Below are 14870 nucleotides of genomic sequence, written 5' to 3'. Positions count from 1 at the left end.
GATGACCTAGCCTCTGGATAGGTCATCAGTTTCTGATCAGTCGGGGTCCAACGGGGACCCCTGCAAGGCACCATCGCTCGCAGTAGCGCGGCAGCCTTCCCCAGCTTTTTGTAGGCCATGTGACGTTACGTTCATTGGTCACGTGGCCTAGGTGCAGCTCAGTCCCTTTAAAGTGAATGGGGCTGAGAGCAATACCAAGCACAACCGCTATCAAATGGACGGCGCTGTGCTTAGTGAGCAGAGAGAAGGCTGCGGCGCTACTGTGAGCGTTGGTGCCTTCTCAAACAGCTGATCGGCGGGCGTCCCGGGTGTCGGACCTCTACTGATCGCATACTGATGACCTATCCAGAGGATAAGTCATCAGTAGCAAAGTCTCGGAAAACCTTTTTAAATTTCAAGCCCTGCCTGCTGTACCTGTAGAAAAAAAATAATAATTACATACTCACCTGCTTCCCGACACTCCTGGCTCCCTTCACTGGTCCGGATGGGTGGAACACATGCTCCGCTGCAACCAATGACTGGCCTCGGTGGTGATGTAATGTGGGCTTGGGGACATGCCAATGCTAAGGCCAGTAATTGGCTGCAGCGGCGCATGTGACCATATGAATCGGCACGTTTACAGATGGGACCAGTAAAGGGAGCCAAAATGGGTATGTTTTGTTTTTGTTTTTTCCCCACAGGCACAGCAGGCTGGGGTTGAACAAAAAAAAAAAAAAGACAACCCCTTTAAATGACTAATTTCTCAAAGGCAGGACTTGGGCTCCTGTACCCTGCTCCTCCATTTGCCGCACACGGGCATGAATAAAGGGGGAAATTTTGTGTTTAACCCTGATCCTTGACTACTAGAGTTATGTCTCCAATGTTGCTCCTCAGACGTCCATCATAAGTGTCCTCTATTAGTCATGGCTTGAAAGACCATGTAAATACGGCACTGATTGCTCTCAGGATATTTAAGATACCCTGCAACAGAAATCTGCAACTAAACCTTGCGCTTCTGCCATGGATTGGACAAGGGATCGGCACACGGTTTAGCCCGATTATATGATAGATGGGGCTAACTTAGTGGGTTTATAATATGGAATTTGTGGCAATACTGGACACGCAGTGTGTTATAAAAGGATATAGCCTCCATCTTGTCACGCTATGGACCGCAAGGTTTGCTCACATTGGCACCCATGGGTGCTTTAAACCGTCCAATAGCAAACAAAAATGGTTATATGGGTAAAACACCATGGCAATAAGTTATTTCTACTAATGTTGCCTCCGTCAATGTGGGAATTGTAGTTCTCATGTCGGGGTACAGAACACCAACCAACATCATGTCCTCTCTGTACTCATAAGTGGTCATGGTCAAGAGGCCTTAAAGGGGTTATCCCATGAATCAATTGATTTCTAACAAAGCTAGAACCAGCCCTGTACCTCACATGGATCCAGAGATCTCCCCATTCATTGCTCTGCTAGATTTATATCAAGCTGACGGCTCAAGAGGAGTGTCTTTTCTGCTGCAGCCCAGGGGGGGTGTCCATGCTCTCCCTATCACAGCTCAGGGGCTGTGTCCATGCTCTCCCTATCACAGCTCAGGGGCCGTGTCCATGCTCTCCCTATCACAGCTCAGGGGGTGTGTCCATGCTCTCCCTATCACAGCTCAGGGGGTGTGTCCATGCTCTCCCTATCACAGCTCAGGAGTCAGTTGAAGGATGAAACTGAGCATGTGCGACCATCTCAGTGAGCAGGTCAAAGAAATAAGGAAAAGAACAAAGAGCAGATGGCGCTATACAGATACATGTTATTGAATAACTCAGTGGCTATGCTATATTTTTAATAACATGTAATTACAAAAGTATTCAGATCCAGGTGCTGGTTTGAAAACTGTACAATATTTTTCATGGGACAACCCCTTTAATGACCAAAACCCTAGCTTATTGCGTAAATACTGTGGAGCAGGGGGCAGACTGGAAGCTAAAAAAGGCACAGGAATCCTAAAAGTGGCCCTATGTTGTAGGCGGGTAAAAACTAAGAGAAGGCAGGGACAACACAAGTAGGTATAGCCCACAATACTGTAGTGCAGCACAAAGTACCGCCCCTGCAGAACCAAATACGACAGTGCAGCACAAAATACCACCAACCTCGTTGCAGTATTCAAGTGTATTACTGTCCTGAGGACGGTTATGCAGTTGGATTCAGGGGGTACCTGCAGCCGCCAGAAAGGTTCATAAAACCTGATGCTTCTACATTAATTATTGTTGAGAGCATCAGAGCATTATGTACCTAGCCACCACACCCTCATCCACCCCTCCCGGCGCATCGGCCCACCAGGAAATATCCCTGTATGGTCTAAGGCCAGTCCGACCTGTGGTAGAGTACGAGTATGGTGAAAAAGCAAAAATAAAACATTTTTTTAAACTTAACCAATCCACCAGCTATGAATGCTCCTCTACTTTCCTTTACGTTGAGCAGTATATGCTCCATATTTCTGACTACTATTTCCAATGAGAGGAACCTGAACACCAAACCAGTAATGGTACTCCGTTCAATCCAGAACAGAACCATCCCATGGTAGAGGTTAATGGTTGTGGTACGTCCACATATGCAAGGCACCAACAAGCACAAACAACACCAAGTTTATCATCTGGATGAAGTCACCGACATCTGGACGGTGGAGGAAATGGTTAGGATTTTCTACTTGACTGACAACTCCAATATTAGAGACAGCTGCACTGCCAACCAGAACATGTTCCGTCTGTGGTTTGTCAACAGCGAATGCCACAAGCCGGGATTTAACGTTACCGATCTGACTTTCATGTTGTCATGACAGAAACATACAAAGCATCTTGGATCTTACAATGCGTCCGTGAGGTTATATGAAGTGTTTTGACTGCTTGAGATTGCTTCCAATGAGCAGTATTTGATGGTCTACCCAAAGCGTATCCTATTACTGAAAAACACTGGAGAAGCCATAAAAAGCACAATGCATAACAGCCACTTCTGAGCAGCCACGAGGAAATCAATGCAGACAGATCATTTACTTTCATACACACAGCTGCCGAAAGAATGTGATGTACATTGCAGAAATGTCCACATCATCCTCCGCAGTAAACTTCAAGAGCTATCGGACTCCTTGAAAGGGGGAGGACGAGACACTCTAATATAAACTGGAAAATACTCTTTTAATATCACGATAAAGTGTAATTCCAGGGGGGTGCAGTACCACAATCCCTACTGTGGGTGGCACAAGTGCCTTTGCTCCCGGCATGGGGCCTTCAGACTAAACCTCTTCGATAGAGAAGAGCGATATTATTTTACTTACTGTATAATGAATACAAATGACTGGAGTCTCCATTTCAAGCCGAATGAAAGTGGAACACGCATGGAAATGTTGGCATGTACAAGCCGGTGTAATTTAGAAGAAGTGATCTTATCTGATTCTCCTGACATTCCTCCACAAGCACTTTGCTTTGCTGACAAAATATGTGCAAACCTAATTACTCATTTATGAAGTCAACATGGCACTTCTGCTGCAGCGGGGAACAACCGGGCTGTATACTCCTACTGCCAAGCTCTTAGAGGGAACAATTTATGTGCCACCGAGGGAAATAGACCTGTCCGGTCAATGCCAGAACGCCATTCATTAGGACGTTTATGATGGGGGGGGGGGGGGGGGGGGGGGGGGAGCACCGGATAACCTTCTATATGAAATAACATACGACATGGTGACAGCAATGATGCCTGGTAGCACCGGGGCCCCAGGTTTGAGTTCCAACAACATCTGAATAGGCTTTGTGTGAACTTCCAAAAACTGCAGGAAAAAAAAGGGACATGGGGTGTATACCTTGTTCTCCTGATGCTAAGCCACATTTATGACGAAGAGGTTCTTAATATACGTTTTGATTAAAATACATATATGCCAAATGACAAGTTTTAAGTGGGTCCCTAGGCTAATTTGGCACAACACTGCAGTCCACCAGCTCAACAGCACCCTTCATGCCAAGCTAAGCCCCCTTGGTTCTGGGCCACACAGCCCCAGCAACAACAGCTGGTGTGTAGAAACACAAGGTGTGAACAGATCCCAAAGGCTCGCCATTCTGTGAGGTCCCAGAAAACAGACTGAATACAAGTAGGTATTAACCCTTATGCAGGCTCCGATCTGGGTGATTTTAATGAGCAGAAGACTACACAAAGGTTAATACCTACCGTACTTGTTATCAGTCGGTTGTCTGAGACCACACAGAAAGGTGAACTTTTGTGATCTGTCCAGACGTTGCGTTGCTGCTGTGCCTGTGGGGTGACCCAGTGCCAGAGAGGCTTAGGCTGGCAGCGGGGGTGCTGTTAGGCTGCCAGGTCCCCCTCCCCGGCTGTACAAATCGGTCAGGCAACATGAAGATCAATTGTCACACTGCTCCTCATGATTGTCAATGTGGTTTCATTGTGGCACTTGATATGACCTGAGACACGACTGTCATCACAAATCCAAACATGCTACAATTTTGGCTGCAGGTCGGACATAACTTCGCCATCACAAACCGCAATGTAAGTTGTGTGGGACTGCAGTTTGTCACCTGTCCACGATTTGTTTGGTTTCTTTATTTTACATTCAAACTGCAAATTTAAAATAAGTCACCTACAAGTTACGTTATTTGCCCGAGACTTGACGCTGGGCAGCTAAAATTGCCGTGTAGCATCTGTGTGACCCTCCTCCTTATTTCTCTTTAATATTGACAAGTGAGTGTTACCCCATACAGTCTGATACTTTCCAATCAAGTCTACAGGGTCAGTCTGTGTAGGAACACGCCCTACTGACATAGGATAGTAGTTGATTTAGGCTATATGCACACAACTGTATGTGTTTTGCGGTCCGCAAATTGCATATCCGCAAATAAAAACAGATGCCATCCGTATTTTTTTGCGGATCTATTGTAATTATGCCTAAAACAGACAAGAATAGGACATGTTCTATTTTTTTCGCAGGGCTACGGAGCAGACGCATTGAAATGAATGGGTCCGTATCCTATCTGCAAAAAAAATAAACTGAACGGACACGGAAACAAACAACGTTCGCGTGCATGTAACCTTATTCATACTTTTTAAGGAGGAGTAATAGAGGAACAGCAGAATGTAAAGGACAGCTAATGGGTCCTCTTTAAAAAGGGTTCCTATAATAAAACCCAGTGGTTGTGAGCTAGATATGATACTGAGATAGAATTTTAGGTACATTGCATGTCACCACAATTTTCTTCCACTGAAGTCATGCTCCTAAAAGGGTTGTCCTGGGGGAGGTCTGGGGGAATTAAAAGGTTCAAAAGTGGGATAAAATAAAAAAAAGAAGGTATACTCTTCCTCACAAATCTCCTGCCGCTCCAATTCTGCTACTTACCAGGATACAATGTACATGACAATCTCTTTCTAACAAAGCTAGAACCAGCCCTGTACCGCACATGGATCCAGAGATCTCCCCATTCATTGCTCTGCTAGATTTATATCAAGCTGGCAGCTCAAGGGGAGTGTCTTTTCTGCTGCAGCTCAGGGGGCGTGTCCATGCTCTCCCTATCACAGTTCAGGGGGCGTGTCCATGCTCTCCCTATCACAGCTCAGGAGGCAGTTGATGGATGGAACTGAGCATGTGCGGCCATCTCAGTGAGCAGGTCAAAGAAATAAAAAAACAGCAGGTGACGCTATACAGATACATTCTATTGAATAACTCAGCAGCTATGCAAAATTTTTAATTACATGCAATTACAAAAGTATTCAGATCCAGGTGCTGGTGTGAAAATTGTATAATATTTTTTGTGGGACAACCCCTTTAATTTGGGAAAACTCGAAATACAGGAAAAGCCTGGAGATGCCTGCTCAGCCTATCGCAAGACGGTCAGAGCTGCGTCAGTGATTGGCCGATCAGGCATTTCCTGTGACATCCCAAGAAAGAAGGGACCAGCGGGGATCCGCTATACATTGGAACGGGTGCGGCGGAGATCAATGAGGTTTTTATCCCACTTTGAGTGCTTTAGAATTAACTTGTTCCCGCATACAAGCCCTTTAATATTTATCAGGAGGACTGAACTGAAACTACAGTACCTACAACTTCTCACACGGCACTGGAAGTCATACAAGCAATGTTTCTTTAAAAATAAAAGGAAAATACCGATAATATTACGAAAAGGAAACCTAGGTCCTGTCTTCATACCACCGCATCCTGACATAATATATAAAACAGAGTCTGATCTTTATTAAAGTCTTCAAAATAAATCTGCTGACACTCTGCTCGACCGCAGCGCTCATTCCTTGTCATTTACTAGCTGTAAAGCTTAGTTTGACGAGAGAAAAAGTTCACAAAGTTGATGTCTGTGTTTACGTATAATGTCATCACTCCGAAAACAACGTTATATCAAGGGCCGTTCCAGCAGCGCACTCAATTAGCCCAACTGATTCAGGTCCGCAGTCGAAATGCAACAAACATTCAGCTTTTTGGGTAATATTACACATTGGGAACTAAGAAAGAAGTAAAAAACTAATATACGAAATATAAAATGGAAGATCGTAGGTGGACATATTATATTTTTGTCCACTTCTGGCCTTGCCATCCAAGTAAACAATCTGCTGACAGATGCCGTTTAAAGAAATGTAGGAACCAGGAGTGAGAGTCATTTTCCCTTTGACATCTCTAAAATACACTAGGGTCTCTCATGTTGCTCAGGTAGGTCCATAAACCAAAAAATTTAATGCAGGAGATGGGCACTGGACCCAAAAAATGTTGGCCAGGAGCCGCTAAATAGGGTTGTCATGTCACAAGTGTGCTACAGTACTAAACAGAACAACTAGCAAGAAGCACCCAAAAACATATCCAAACATAACAAAAATGATTCAAATTCCTAAAAAAGGAAAAGGACCAAGTTCAAAAACTAGCAAAAAACACACTCCAAGTGCCACTGAAAATAATAATGGCACACCTGCAGGAAATGTCCATAATAAGGCTAAAAAAGGGGTCAAACAATATTTGCTTAAGGCCTATTTCACACAATGTTTTTTTTTTTCCCCGTTTACGGACCGTTTTTTGCGTTCTGTATACGGTCCTTATATGGAACCATTCATTTCAGTGGTTCCGCAAAAAAAAAAAAAAAAAAAGGAATGTACTCCGTATGCATTCTGTTTCCGTATTTCCGATCCGTTGAAAGATAGATCATGTCCTATTATTGCCTGCAAATCACATTCCGTGGCTCCATTCAAGTCAATGGGTCCGCTTCGTCTTTGCGGAACCATCTATTGAAAATTTTATGTCCAGCCCAATTTTGTAATTACTGTATACGCCATACAGAAATATGGAACAGAAACAAAAAAACGGAACAACGGATCCGTGAAAAACGGACCGCAAAAACACTGAAAAAGCCATACTGTCGTGTGAAAGAGGCCCAAGGCCTCTTACACACGACCGTATGATCTCCGAGACATACGGTCCGTGAGCGGGCCATACGTCCAGAAGCGGCATTGATCGTGGGCACAGGAGTACACAGCATCATAGATTACAATAATGCTGTGCACATCGGGCTGCCCGCGGGGCTATTGTCCTGCACTCATAAGATCATATAGTGCGGGACAATAGCCCCGTGGGCGGCCCGACGTGCACAGCATCATTGTCATCTATGATGCTGTGCGGTCCCCTGCGCACGATCAATGCCGCTCCAGGACATATGGCCCACTCACGGACGTATGTCTCGGAGGGCATACGGTCGTGTGCAAGGGCCCTAACGAATACTGCAGTCTCATCGCAGTATACCAGGTAATGCAAGGTATTACAAGGTATAGCACATGGAGAATTAATATATAAAGTGCTAGAATCTTGCTAAAAAAGAAAAAAATTGAATGGTCAAATATATAAAAATTGTATGTATTAGAAAGACCTGACCTGTGACACCTGCAAAGATAAAGGCTACAGATGTCGCTGCTACTAGTGCAGCTTCATCAGAGATGGGCTCTTGGACTTTGGACAAGTTCTCAGAACTGCATCTAGAACTAGTAAAAATGATATCCCTATTTAAATCATTTGCAATTGTGACAAACATCATAAAATCGCTGAATAACAGTGAACGCAGTGGAAAAGTATAGTTTAAAAAATAAAATATAACACACATTTTCTAACCTTTGAGGGGCTGCAAAAATCAAAAGGGGACATTTATTAAGACTGGCGAATTACATGCGGGTCTTAATCCCTCCGCGCTGCCAAAGTTATGTAGAGACACAGGACTTTACATAACTGTGGCTCTTGCTGCCGCCGGCTGTGCGACATATGATAATCTACGCCAGCTTCCTTGCTGGCGTAGTTTAAAGGCATTTTTCACGCCATAAACTGGTATGGAAAATAATGAATGAGAAGGGCCGGCCCTCCCACTTCTCCACCCACGCCATGCCCTCTTTTCCCGTCACTTCACAAAAGTTGTCTGAGCGGGGTAAAGGCACAGATTTTGTCGCAAAGCACCTTTGCGACAAAATATGCAACCTAATTATGCCAAAAACTGGCGTAAAACAGATAATAAATGACTTAATTTTAATATTAATTATATTATTTTAATATTAATTAAATAAAAAACACATAAAACAAGTTCTCACCTTTCACTAATGACTCACTGGTGATGTGTCTCTAAGTGACACATAAACCAGCAGTGACATGCCACTGTGAGATCCAGGGTGCTGGATCTCACAGGCTCTTCACCGGAAGGCAGCACGATGCCTTCCTTAGGCATCGCGCTGCCTTCCATGCCATCGGGTCCTCCCCACAGCCCCATGGGGACCCGATGGCACCGCCGACCGCCGCACCAGGTAAAAGCTGCAAACCGCAGGTCTGAATTGATCACGGGAACCCCCGCACATTTAGCCGAGGTGCCTGCTCAATGATCGGAACAGGCACCTTGTTCCGATCACTGCCCCGAACAACACATGACGTACCGGTACGTCATGGGTCCATAAGGGGTTAAAGGGAACCTGTCATCAACTTTGTGCTGCCCATACTAAAGGCAGAATAAAGTAGAGACAGGAGAGTTGATTTCATCGGTCTGTCATTTATAAGTTAAAAGTAAGTGGTTGCCGAGAACCAACATCACAAACATTGCAGACTGGGCCTGCATAAGGGCCCTTTCACACTTGCGTTGTTGTGTTCCGGCATAGAGTTCCGTCGTCGGGGCTCTATGCCGGAAGAATCCTGATCAGGATTATCCCCATGTATTATGTCCAGCCCAATTTTGTAATTACTGTATACGCCATACAGAAATATGGAACAGAAACAAAAAAACGGAACAACGGATCCGTGAAAAACGGACCGCAAAAACACTGAAAAAGCCAATGTATTCTGAATAGAGAGAAATCCGTTCAGGATGCATCAGGATGTCTTCAGTTCTGGAACGGAACGTTTTTTGGCCGGAGAAAATACCGCAGCATGCTACGCTTTTTGCTCCGGTCAAAAATCCTGAACACTTGCCGCAAGGCCGGATCCGGAATTAATGCCCATTGAAAGGCATTAATCCGGATCCGGTAATGCGCCGAAACGACGTTTAGCTTAAGGCCGGATCCGTTTAGATTTTTCTGAATGGTTACCATGGCTGCAAGGACACTAAAGTCCTGTTTGCCATGGTAAAGTGTAGTGGGGAGCGGGGGAGCAGTATACTTACCGTCCGTGTGGCTCCCGGGGCGCTTCAGAGTGACGTCAGGGCGCCCCACGCTCATGGATGACGTGTCGCATGGATCACGTCATCCATGCGCATGGAGCGCTCTGACGTCATTCTGGAGCGCCCCGGGAGCCGCACGGACGGTAAGTATACTGCTCCCCCGCTCCCCACTACTACTATGGCAACCAGGACTTTAATAGCGTCCTGGCTGCCATAGTAACACTGAACGCATTTTGAAGACGGATCCGTCTTCAAATGCTTTCAGTTCCCTTGCGTTGTTACGGATCCGGCGGGCACCTCCGGCAACGGAAGTGCATGACGGATCCCAACAACGCAAGTGTGAAAGAGGCCTAAGAGTCACGGCCACCTGAGAAGAGTCAAGGTTATTCATAAATTCCTGCTCTCCCCGCCCACCTGCTGATGACGGACAGTCTCCTACCTAGTTTTCTCCCTATCTCTGTAGGAGAAAACTCCCAGTCATAAGCAGATGGGTGAGAGTGCAAGTGCACAAGATTATGAATAACTATGACTCTTCTCAAGTAGATTTGACTCTTTTCCAGGCCTGGGCTGCAAAGATTATGATGCTGGTGCTCGGCAGCCACTTACTATTAGCTCATGAGTGACACACCGCTGAAATCAACATGTCTGTCACTATTTTATGCTGTCCTCAGTGAGGTCAGCATAAAGTTGATGACAGGTTCCCTTTAAAAATTTCTCATAGCCAGTGTGTTATTCAATAAAATGTATCTGTATAGCGCCATCTGCTGTTTGTTTTTCTCATTTCTTTGTCCTGCTCACTGAGAAGGCTGCACATGCTCAGTTTCATCCTTCAACTGCCTACTGAGCTGTGATAGGCAGAGCATGGACACGCCCCCTGAGCTGCAGCAGAAAAGACACTCCCCTTGAGATTTCAGCTTGTTATAAATCTAGAAGAGCAATGAAAGGGGAGATTTCTGGATCCATGTGAGGTACTGGATCCATGGGAGGTACAGGGCTGGTTCTAGCTTTGCTAGAAAGACATTGTCATGTACTATATGATGTCTGATTTTCATTTTTTACATTACTCATGGGATAACCCCTTTAAATCAACGGGAGTCAATGGCACATGCCTGTAAGACCAGCTGGATCTCCACACGGAGAACTAGTACCTTTCAAGAGCCCCATTGAGGGTGCGAGATCCGCTTTACTATCCAGGCTATTTGCCTTCTATGCTCATAAATCACGTTGCATCCAACTCAAGAAAGTCCTTAGGAGCTTTATGTCTTTATATACATTATCTTTGTAATAGCGGCTGCTGTGCGCCGCTGTTCCCCTGCTTACCACCATAGTCTCGGGCACTGTGCTCAGCGGTGATCTGTGGCCAGAGCTTTCCATTTACCGCTGCAGCTCTGGGCTCTGTTTGTGTAGGTGCTTTGGTTCTGAGGAGCTGCTCAGTTTCCTCTCAGCCCTGGCCACAGCATGCTTGCTGTAGTTTTTTTGCAGCACTTCCTTAAGGGCCGGCGCACGTCACTTCCTGGGTTTTATGGGTTAAGTCATGTGACCTTGCTGACCAATCCTAGCCCTCCTGCACATATAGAAGTGGCTCAGCTCCTTTCCCAGATGCCTCAGTGTCAAGGTCCTTGTGTTTTGCTAAAGATCCTGATACTCACGTGTGTTCCTGACTTGTACTTCGTTCCTGGATTCTGCTAACTGTCTGATCCCTGCCTGCTTCCCTTGACTCTCTTGTTGCCGATCCGGATTGCCTGATCTGTACCTGTGCCGCCTGCCCTGACCTTTTGCCTGTCTGACTATGCCTCTGCCTCATCCGTCGGTCCTGCACTGTTGCTCCTGGTAACGACTCCGCCTGTACTTCTGGCACCTTTCTCAGGTACCTCCTGGACCAGCTGCCTTGTGTACCTATCCTCCTCAAGAGGTAGCGACCTGGTGTTCCCCTCGGGAAAGTCTATCTCCACCATCAAGCGTATTCTGAAGAATCGAGGGGTTCACTTAGACAACGCCCTAAGGGTCTATTCACACATCCGTAGTGTATTGCGGATCCGCAACACACTCGGCCGGCACTCCCATAGAACTGCCTATTCTTGTCCGCAATTGCGGACAAGAATAGAACATGTTCCATTTTTTTCGGGAGCTACAGACCGGAAGATCGGGGCCGAGCTCCAGAAATGCGGATGCGGACAGCCCACTGTGTGCTGTCCGCATCTCTTCTGGCCCTAAAGAGAATGAATGGTTCCGGATTCGTTCCGCAACGTTGTGGAACAGATCTGGACCCATTCTACGGACGTGTGAATGGACCCTTAGAGGTAGGACACGTGGCACAGTCGTTTCACACCCGCTGGTTCGTGACAATCTTCTAATTTCATTATGATTTTTTCCATGCTCTGCTCTACACGCACCGCGCCAGCATCATAAGACCACTTGAAAAATGGCAAAAAATCATATTTTACATTGTTGGATCTAAACAAGGTTCCAAGTAGAGCTTCAACATGCAACAAGAAGAAATGAGAGCGAGACACATTTTTTTTTGAGCATTCAATTAATTGAAAATAACGATTAAACTGAAACAGGCTGTTTTTCAGCTGATCCAAATTTTAGGACCACATGCCTTTAAAAGGCCAAATCTGTGCAAAGATGTGGATTCATTGTCATTTTCTGTCAGGTAGTCACACGTTGTGATGGCAAAGGCAAAAAACTCTCCCTTTTTGAACATGGTCGGGTTGTTGAACTGCATAAGCAGGGTCTCTCACATCGCTGCTGAGGTGGGACGCAATAAGACAGTCATTTGGAATTTCTTAAATGATCCTGAGGGTTATGGAACAAAAAAGTCAAGTGGAAGACCCCAAAAAATTTCATCAGCACTGAGCCGGAGGATCCAATTGGCTGTCCGTCAAGACACTGGACGATCCTCGACCCAAATTAAGGCCCTTACTGGTGCTAACTGCAGCCCCATAACCATCAGACGGCATCTAAGACTGAAGGGCTTCAAAAACGAAAAACGTCTTCAAAGACCTCGTCTCCTTGAACGCCACAGAACTGCTCGTTTGGACTTTGCAAGAGAGCACCAAACATGGGACATTCAAAGGTGGAAGAAAGTTTTATTTTCTGATGAGAAAAAATTTAACCTTGATGGTCCTGATGGTTTCCAACGTTACTGGCATGACAAGCAGATCCCACCTCAGATGTTTTCTACGCGCCACAGTGGAGGGGGCGCCATAATGGTCTGGGGTGCTTTTTACTTCAGTGGAACAATGGAGCTTCAGGAAGTGCAGGGGCGTCAAACGGCCGCTGGCTATGTCCAGATGTTGCAGAGAGCATTCCTCATGACTGAGGGCCCTCGTCTGTGTGGTAACGACTGGGTTTTTCAACAGGACAACGCTACAGTACACAATGCCCGCAGGACAAGGGACTTCTTCCAGGAGAATAACATCACTCTTTTGGCCCATCCTGCGTGTTCCCCTGATCTAAATCCAATTGAGAACCTTTGGGGATCGATGGCAAGGGAAGTTTACAAAAATGGACAACCGTTCCAAACAGTAGATGGCCTTCGTGCGGCCGTCTTCACCACTTGGAGAAATGTTCTCACTCACCTCATGGAAACGCTTGCATCAAGCATGCCAAAACAAATTTTTGAAGTGATAAACAATAACGGCAGAGCTACTCATTACTGAGTTCATGTTTGGAAGTTGGATTTCTGTTTTGGGGGGGTTTAGTTTTTTTTTGGAGGTGTGGTCCTAAACTTTTGATCAGCTGAAAAACAGCCTGTTTCAGTTTATTCGTTGTTTTGAATGCTCAAAAAATGTTTTGTCTTACTCCCATTTCTTCTTGTTGCATGTTGAAGCTCTACTTGGAACCTTGTTAAGATCCAGCCATGCTATATATGATTTTTTGCCATTTTTCAAGTGGTCTTAAACTTTTGATCAGGACTGTATAAGTTTGCAAGAAATAAAAATCCACTAAGGATTACCAGACATTATATAAAAAACAATAGAGAAGATGCAGTGGCTGAGTGTTGTCAGAAGTAATTTCACATGTGCCCGCCATCCCCGAGCATAGAAGCATCCGTGTGTCGTACATGTCTACGGGTCTAAATGAATCTCCTCAAACACGCTCACAGCCAACTCGGCTTGTCTCTGGAGAAACTCCCAGATCTATTCCGCGTTAATAAAATCTCTGGATTCATCTTCTGCGGATAAGAAAACATTGAGGAGAACAGTAAACAGATGATTTTCATCTGTGTACGCCATATGTTCACAAAAGCCTCTTGTTTGGGAACTATGCAAACTACTTGGCTAATAGGAGCATGCGGCCGGCACAAAACCTTCATTATCGGCCTCGGGATCAGTCTTAATAATTAAAGGAGGCTGGCAAAATAACTCGTGTTTTAAGAAGATCACTTAAAGGTGCGCGGCTGGAATAGAATTCTAAGAAGCCGAAGCAGAAGACAACTAGATGAAAGAAGAAGGTGGGAAGGTATCCATGCTCCGTGTCTGTAAACTGTATTACTGGTGCTAAATCTTGCCATAAAATATCAAATCCAAAAAGCCCAAATCGGGCTGGGCTCACAGGTCACATTTAAATGCTGTTTTGTTTGCATTCCCCTCCACCCCCCACCAAAAAAATTATAATTCTAGAGCATGCAGAAAGAAAAGCTTTATCCTTAAGGCCCCATAAATACGACCATATATTCGACTGATTCATTTATATGGGGCAGCAAAAAATGTAGATAGCACATGGATGCCCTCTGGGTGCTGTCCGCATGTTCAACCAGCATAAAAAAAATAAAAATAAAAATTTCTATTTTTGCCCATTTCGCAGATCAGAATACACAGTTTTACAATAGTGAAGGACAGGAAAGTGCGGGATGGACATGTCCAGTATCCATGTTTTGTGGATCCGCGGTTTGTGGACCATAAAACACATGCAGTCATGTGTATGAGGGAAAGTTCACCTTCCAAACTAATTTTGTTTTTATTGTATCAATGTATCAAAAATGAGAAAAAAAAAGTAACTTTACAAGTAATAGTCCAAGGGCTCACCCCATTGCCCAGCTGTTCCCGTATTGTGGCACGCAAACAGCTCCACAATCCGGGAGATACGGTGCGGAAGGGAGGTACGGATCGGAAGCCCACGGAAGCACTACGGAGTGTTTCTGATCCGTGCTTCTGGACTGTCGGATGCGGGTTGAGGACCCCATTCAAAATGGGTCCGCAGCACGGGCAAGGCCAG

The 14870-nt window shown here is 45.4% G+C and overlaps 1 protein-coding gene across 2 annotated transcripts in view; it reads right to left on the bottom strand.

Moving 5' to 3' along the window:
• The window catches only part of MPP7 (membrane palmitoylated protein 7), a 332266-nt gene that overhangs the window by 69855 nt on the left and 247541 nt on the right, over window positions 1-14870 (bottom strand). The gene's annotated exons all lie outside the window — the stretch shown is intronic.

The sequence above is a fragment of the Bufo bufo genome, chromosome 5 (genome assembly GCF_905171765.1).
Source record: "Bufo bufo chromosome 5, aBufBuf1.1, whole genome shotgun sequence".
In the NCBI taxonomy this organism is placed as follows: Eukaryota; Metazoa; Chordata; class Amphibia; order Anura; family Bufonidae; genus Bufo; species Bufo bufo.
The sequence above is the reverse complement of the archived record's forward strand: the minus strand, read 5'-3'. Positions and strand labels throughout refer to the sequence as shown.